Source organism: Grampus griseus, assembly GCF_964374135.1.
Source record: "Grampus griseus genome assembly, chromosome: 16".
In the NCBI taxonomy this organism is placed as follows: domain Eukaryota; kingdom Metazoa; phylum Chordata; class Mammalia; order Artiodactyla; family Delphinidae; genus Grampus; species Grampus griseus.
In genome coordinates, this window is record NC_139010.1 from 72,741,856 (window position 1) to 72,750,161 (window position 8,306).

The following is an 8,306-nucleotide window of genomic DNA, read 5'->3' on the forward strand; positions in this document are numbered from 1 at the left end:
AGGTAACCAAAGTTCAGGTCAGATCCACAAGTTAATAAAAATTCCAATAAGTGCTGGCATGGAATAATTTTACATCGAAAAGAAATCTGGTACTAGTTCTCTCAAACAGGGACTCCACTTTTAACACTTTAGAGGTAGAAAAATTCTTTAGAAGGGACAGACATCTACAGTTAACCAAGAGGGCTCTTCTCTATGAAATTCCCTGCCTCGTGAGTTCACTTCACAATCTTCTCCATTTTCAAATTCCTGTATAGGTTATACAAATATTGGGCCATGAACTTTGGGAAAGATGGTTCCTTAGAACAGCTCAGGGATATTTTAAATCACTCTGTTGGTCATAAATCAACTCATTTTTACAACAGTCTAACAGTAGCTATTGAACAAGTGCAGCTTCTTCCGGGAGCCGAGCCAGTTCTGACAAGGGTAGTGGGAGAGAGTGGACCCCGGATTACTCACGATGCTGCCTTTGGCCGCATCTCTGCACACAAAAAGAAATGGAGACCAGAGGGCACCTGGATACTTCTATACCAAACCTCACTTTTGCCTCAATTATTTATTTCAAATAAAAGTACCTTCACATAAAATTATCCCAATACACATCAACTCTATATTTCTGTCCGAGCACTACTGTGTTAGATTCTCTTGCACGTTTCTTTTCCTTCCTGTCCCCAATTGTGGCATTTAAAATATAGTTACGCTGACTATAGCTAGAGCCGAAGGTAGGCATCATTAATAACGTATTAAAATTCTTTCCATTTTAGAAATAATATTTTAGTTTTTCACCTTACTATGTCTCTCCTTCAAGTATTAATGGAAACATTATTTGCTTTTCTGAAAAACCAATTCTGATCATTACTATTTTCCTTCTATGATATCCACCTAAGGTATTGAATGCACAATCACAAAATGTAATAATTGTATTATTTAATTAAAAACAGGATCCATTACCCCTTGCTAATATACAACACAAGTCCGTGTATTGTTTTAAACTGTACAGGAATTTAATCTAACACATTAGATCCACATTAAAGATTCATTCGCAAGTGTCACCTTAAATTATTTTGTAAGTACATAGTGATTCAATGATAACAAATTCATATATGACTGTCATATATGAAGGAGATGCAGTAAAATCAATATTGAGGAATTTGCCTAAAATTATTCACTAAAAACTCGTGGAAATTTACTCCCCCAAATCACAATTCTTCAAGAAGTAATTCTCATCTGCATCTATGCCAGTATTTTTTTAAAATAGTCAAACAATTAACTTCTCAAACAGGACAAAAAAGGCAAATCAAGGAAGAAAAAGAGAAAACAAGAACAACAAACAATCCTACACTTTGCCAATAACCAATGTAAAGAGTCAAATCCTAAATTTTTAACAACTGAATTTTTTAAATCTCCCAAATAATTTTTCAAAGGTTTAACAATACCATGAGATTTATGACCAGGCCTGCAGAAATCATCAGTTATAAAGGCATAGACAGTCTTTTGATTTTGCTAATAAGAAATAGATAATTCCTCTTAAGCAGATTAAAGTACATTTTCTAGGAAGTAAAATCCCCTTCAATTAGGTTCTTAGGTTTAATTACAAAAGTCAAACGATTTATTAGCTCTCACTCAAGTGCAGCAACAAAACACGTAGGCCCACAGCTCTCAGGGACCAGGAAACAAACCAAATCAATATTTGCACCACTAACAAGAGAAAATATTTTTAGCCATAATTTTATAAAATATCTAACCGGTCCTCTTAGCTGGGACTCCTCTCTTCTTTGCTGCCCCCTATGTGGAAAATACATTTAACTTTCTTTATTCACAATAAATGCAATTACTACATTTATTTTACTACTTTTATATTAAGAAAAGTACAAATTAGAAAACCTGGCGTTTGTCGGATATTTTATATGTATTCATTTTGCCTTATGAACCGCATAATTATGTCACAGAAGTACTCTTAAGTTGTAACTATTTCTATAAAGTTAAAAAGTATCTATTTTAAAATGGCAAAATAGCTTGCTTAAAGAATTTCTTTTGCCTGATTTTTTTTCCTTTTCACGGTCTGAACTCACTGGACTCATTGCCCTACTTCCAGTTTCATTCTGCCTATATATAAATCGTGTGTCTACACCCTGAAAAATACCAATTAAACTACCAGCAGCAACATCTCCAACAGCATCTTTTGGTCCTCAGTGTCAAAGCCCTTTGAACAAATGACCGAAGGCTGAATCTAACACAGCCATTGACAGAATGCCAGTTTTGAACACTCACTTTACAACTATGACTCCAGCTTCCTGCTGCATTTAGGAAGCAAGAGAGAAATAACACGTCAACTTTATAATTTTGTGCAAATGGTAAACGTTTAAAGGTCACTAATATTGTTTTAAAGGGGGGGTTCCCCTTATCATTTAATTCAATTCCATCTGAATTCCTGTACAAAGCTAAATGAAGGTTTTCAGACAAATACCGCCAAACTGCTAGAAAATGCTACATTTTCCTTCTCCTTAATTTACTTGGTAATAACGACATCATTAATAATGACTGTGCCTATGTGGTGGGCACAGTGGGAAGAAGTTCACATGGATTTTTAAATTTAATTCATAGTGGGCTTCCCTGGTGGCGCAGTGGTTGAGAGTCCACCTGCCGATGCAGGGGACGCGGGTTCGTACCCCGGTTCGGAAAGATCCCACACGCCGCGGAGCGGCTGGGCCCGTGAGCCATGGCCGCTGAGCCTGCGCGTCCGGAGCCTGTGCTCCGCAACGGGAGAGGCCACAACAGTGAGAGGCCCGCGTGCCGCAAAAAAAAAAAAAAAAAAAATTAATTCCTAGCAATCCTATGGAATTGAAAATACTAGTCAATGGGGAAATGGGCTCAGAGAGGTTAAGTAACTTGTACAAGGGCACACAGCTGGGAACTGGAAGAGCCAGGACTTGAACCCATGGGGTGTGATTCCAAGACCCAATACTTCTAGGCTTTCTTGGCAGGTAGCATCCATTATCAAACCATTCCTGGGTGAAGCTGTAGTCATTCTCTTTATGACATGATCCATGAAGAAATCTTTTAGAGCAGTGGTTCTCAACCTTGGCTGCACATTAATATCACATATTCAAAAAATACCCATGCTTGGGTCCCACCCCCCGAGATTCCATTTTAATAGGCCTGGGGTAGGGCCCAGGCATCAGCATTTTTCAATAATACTACAGCAGTGAATAAAATAGGTAATCTTTCTCTTTGTGGTGCTTAAATTCTAATGTGCTTAGATTCTAGTAGAATCTAGTAGAATCCCCAGGTGATTCTAATGTACAGCCCTGACTGAGAATCAATGATCGAGAGATTAACACAATTTACCCAGGCTCCTCTCTCTAAGCTCTCAAAGCGAGCAACTCAACTGGCTTCTTAGTGAGGATGGGCAAGAGTCTAGCAAAAGCTGACATGAGGCAGCAGAATCTGACTGAGTTCTAGACTTGGGAGGCGGCGGAGCACAGTGGGAAATGCGTGGGCATTGGAGTCAGCCAGACCTGGGTTCAAATTCCATCTCTACTATTTATTAACGGTGTAACCTTGGGCCCGTCACTTACCTTTTGTGACCGTTTTGCAGATTCAATGGGGTGATACAAGGAAAGACCCAGGCATATAAAAGGGCTCCATCAATGGTAGTTACTGCTGTGGGTTTTTGTTGTTGTTAGTACTACAGTGGAAATGACTATTGACGGGGGGGCATTAGTAATGAAAAAATCAAATTAGGAAAAACATTTTTTAATTAGTCAAATCATTCCTACTTTTATTACCTAGCATTTAATTTACAGCTATTTATGTTGCAATTAGCTTGGCAATCATATTTCTCATTCATGACAACTGCGTGAGGAAGGGTAACTATTACTCCCATTTTTTAGATGACGAAAAGGCAACATTTCCATCTATTCTGTCTCCAGTTTCTATGATTCTATGATTAAAGGCACCTGCAATCATGTTCATTAGTTCCCTATGAAAAATGATATTCAACACAGATGGCAAATGCAGGAAAGAATTAACAAGCACTTGATAGCAACCCCAAAATAACATCTAAATAATCACTTCTGAACATTAAAGTCATGGCGAACAAGTTCCAATTTTTATAAAGGTGTTGGAAAGGATTAAGGAAAAATGAACAAATACGTTTTTATTTATCCTCATTCATTTAGGAAATGTCTGACACAGCTTAGAAGTTCTTTTTGAAATGCAGACTGAAAAATGGTTAATTTCCTCTATGAAGGATCTTCAATTAGCAGATAGGAATAGGCTAACATGTCCTGATATTTTATCTTGAATCAGAGCTACAAAGTAGGAGAGATTTGAGATGGAGAGCCAGTTCAGGGCTTCTCAGTCAAGGTCCCTGAGAAGCCCTTAGACGCGGGCAAGTGGCCTACAATTCCGAACATACACCAAACACACCCAGGACACTGAAGAATGGCTTGCCTTAAATGTATTTTTGTCACATGTACAGAATTCCCATGAATGAAATACAAATGCCTCTAGAGGGACCACTGAATTCAGTCACTATATATAACAACTATTACATGGGCTGTGGTGGAGGAGGGCAGTGTCTCAATCTTTTGTTGTTGTTTAAAAGGAGTCTTCATAATGAAAAAGGCTGGGAAACCTTTTTCCTAACACTGATCTAGCCCAACCCTCTCATTTTATCCATGAGGTCCCAGAAGATCTTGGGGACAGCTGGGACTCCAATCTAAGTTTTCTAATTCCCAGACAAATGGTCCTTGTCCCACACCATACATCCCTTCCCACGCAGCAACCCCATTCTCTTTCTAAAGGAGGAGAGTATAGTCCTACCCTCTCTCCCTGGATATGTTCCAGAATTTTCTATATCTCCTGAGCCTTTCCTTCCCTTCATTTCCCTCCCCTCATCAGCTCCCAGTTTACACCTTTAGGGTGAGTAGCATTCAGTCCCTTTCAAGCTCTGACACTCTGTAAGTACCCGTGGACAGTTAGTCTCAATATGAAATGGAAATATAGTCACCAATGTACTGAAACAAGGAGTGTGTTAAGTATATAAAATATGCATACGCATAAATGTATTTTACATCCCAAACCCTAGTACTTCTAATGTCTATGGAAAAGAAGAAAATTGGAATATTCATGAATAATAATTTTACTTGCTCTGGATCTGTCAACACCAATAGGCCATTAAACCCCTAGCACACCAACTTTTCAAAATGCTTTCACGTCTATTATTATTTCAGTTTATTGTCCCAATGGTTCACTAGGATGTAAGTGCTACTGAAGTGCCAATAGAACTTAAGTGCCACAAAGAGAAGAGATGTTATCCATTTTATCCACTGCTTTTCCCCCAGGGCCTAGAACAGTGCCTGAAGCATGGTAAGCATTCAATAAATATTGGTTGATTGAGTGAATGACAGAAGTAAACAGGGAGGGTAGGTCTATTTATTTATTTAGCCTTCATTAAGTTTTATTTTTATTTGAGGAGATGGAATGATCCATAAGGGCAGAACTGAGTTCCTAAAAATCTCTTTTCAGTCTTCAATTCTCCTATAACATTTGACTTAATATCCTTCCCTCAAATATTTTTTCCCTCAAATATTTTTAATGTAATTCTTCAAAGTTATATAAGTAATACACTCATTTCAGGAAAATCAGATACCGCTAATATATAAAAAGAAGAAAATAAAAGATCCCATCACCTAAGGATGACACAATTAACATGCAAATGTATATCCTTTTAGACTTTATTCCATGCATGTGTACACACAGACACACACATCTGAGAAAGTCCTCAAACTCTCTGCCCTAGATTCCGGGCTGTGGATTTTTTTCTTTTTTCTCTAAGTCCTTTTTGTTTGTCCCGCTGTGTCCTAAATAAATTTGTTCCCCAATACTTAAGTCCTGAGTTTAAGAGGATTGGTTTCCCTTTTCCCTCCAGAGGATTCATCTAGTCTTATTCAACTTTAAATTCTTTGTGGATGTCTTATATCTGTGTCTTCAGTCCTCCCATTCCTCTGGGATACCCCAAGCTTCACACATCTACAACCAAATGTACCACATTTCCTCCATCAAAACCAGATCACTCTCTCACTTACTGCATTTCTGTTAACTGAGACAGAATTCTACAAGTTATCCTCTAGGGCGTCATCTTTGGTTCCCCCACTCCACATCCAATCTCTCAAAATGATTTTCATCCTTCCATCCTGTCTCGTCCTTCTCTTCCCATTGCTACCATCACTGTTTAGGCTCTTACCTCTATATTATCTTCTACCTGAGTCTCCTGCTTTTTGCATAACCAAACAACCACCAAGCCTACCTACTGCTGCCAGTTAGCCTCCTCCAACACTCAGGAGGCTTCCATCTTGCCTATCCTATATTCAGAAGTTCGGGGGTGCTCCCAACTCTTACAGAACGGTATTCCAGTTCCTTCACAATCTCACCTCAGACTACTTTTCCATCCTTATTTCTCATTGTTCCTGAAAATAAAGGCTTTGCTCAAACCACCCCGGGGTACTCATTATTCACAAAATATCCGACTGTGAGTTAAGTGTCTATTATGTGTAAAGTCCATCCATTCATTCAACAAACATTTACGGAATATCTATTCTGTCAGGTAATGTACTGATGCTGGGGACGCGACGGTGAACAAGACAGATCAAGTCCCTGTCCTTAAGGAATTTAGAGGCCAGTGGGTTACAGAGGGGAGACTGAGACATGATGGTCCCAGCCCAGGATGCTTAATTTTCCATTAAAGCGTCAAATGAATCAAGACATCCTTAAACGCTGAATTTTGTGGCTGCAGCTGCAAATGGGAAAGGAGTTCAGAAGGAAGGAAAGGCTGGCCACAGTGTGAGCTCGAGTGTGGACCGTGGCTTCTTTGAAGATATGGGAGTCAACAGGCATTAAAGGATGGAAAGGATGGACGTGTGAGAGAAGGGGGTGCCTTCCATCTAAAGGGATATGAGGAAAGTCATGTGGTGGGATGGAAACAGCAGCAACAGCGCTGACTTATCCTGAATAAACGTTCATTCAACACCTATTCAGCAGAGCACAAGCTCTGTCCCTGCAGCGAGGGAGAGGATGACTCAGACTCGGCTCCTATCATGCAGGGATTTCCATCTAGCAAGGATAAGGTAGATCCATGATGATCCATCACACCCCAGAAAGTTCCATTGTTCCATTAGAGAACTGGAAAAAACACCGAGGGAGTTCAGAAGCAGGTGCATGTCTGGGTTCTTAGAGCACTATTTACAGAATCACATTATTTGTATGCATCTGCCTGCCTCTATCGAAAATAACTACTTTGTTTCAAAGTGTTTTCTCACTCACTTTCTCATTTTACTCTGACTTGTGAAGTAGGCAGAGTAGTTAAGATTGTTTTCCAGATGAGCAAAAGTGCAACATGAACGTTTTAAATGGTCTGCCTTAGGTCACGAACACCACCAGGCAAGAGTGGAACAAGAACCACCCTGTCCATCTCAGCCCTTTCCTGCAGCAGAAGTATCTAGAGCAGAGGGTGCGCATTAAGAAGTTGTATAATTGCACGAGACACCTAGCAAGTGTAATAAAGCCAAACAGGCAGTTTGGATTTAAAAGGGCAGGATGCAGGCGGCCTCTGAAGGTTCTGAAGAGAGAACAGGACCCAATGACAGTCCTCCATTCCTGCTTCTCCTCCTCAAGTCTGTCTGTAACACCCCACCCTAGGCCTGTCCTTAAGGTTCATCCCAAATTTTTTCTGCCCACACTGTTTTTTTCCCTCTACGGAAAAATTTCACCCCACTAGTCCCACTCATCTCCCAGGGGAGGGCGCGTGGCCGTTCTCTCCTGGACCTCGCAGTACGCCCAGCCAGCACACCGCTCTGCTCAGGGCTGGTAAGTATCTGCGGAATCACTGAATTCCTGGGTCCTCCACAGCTTAGTAAGGGTACCCAGAGTTCTTACAACCCTCCCCCCGAGAGTGGGCCGGCACAGGCCGCCGCCCGGAGGAGCTCCCCGACCGCGAGGAACGAGGGGGTGGTTGGGGAAAGCCCGATGGCCTGAGTCCCAGGGCCACCGGGAACCGGCGCCACCCGAGGTTCGAGTCCCCAGCTGGAAGCCGGGGCTAACCCTCTCACGCCTCCGCAAAAAGCGCTTCATGAGAGCGTTAACTATTCTTCCATCTGAAAACCTTCGGGGAAGGAGTGGAAAACGAGGCCGGGAGGGAGCCGGTCTCAAGAGTCAATGAACCCAACCCCGTGGGCCAAACCCTCAGGGAGAGGGAGGAGGGAGGAGGACGAAGTAGCCATTCGCTACTCCGGCTGCGGGAAGAACGT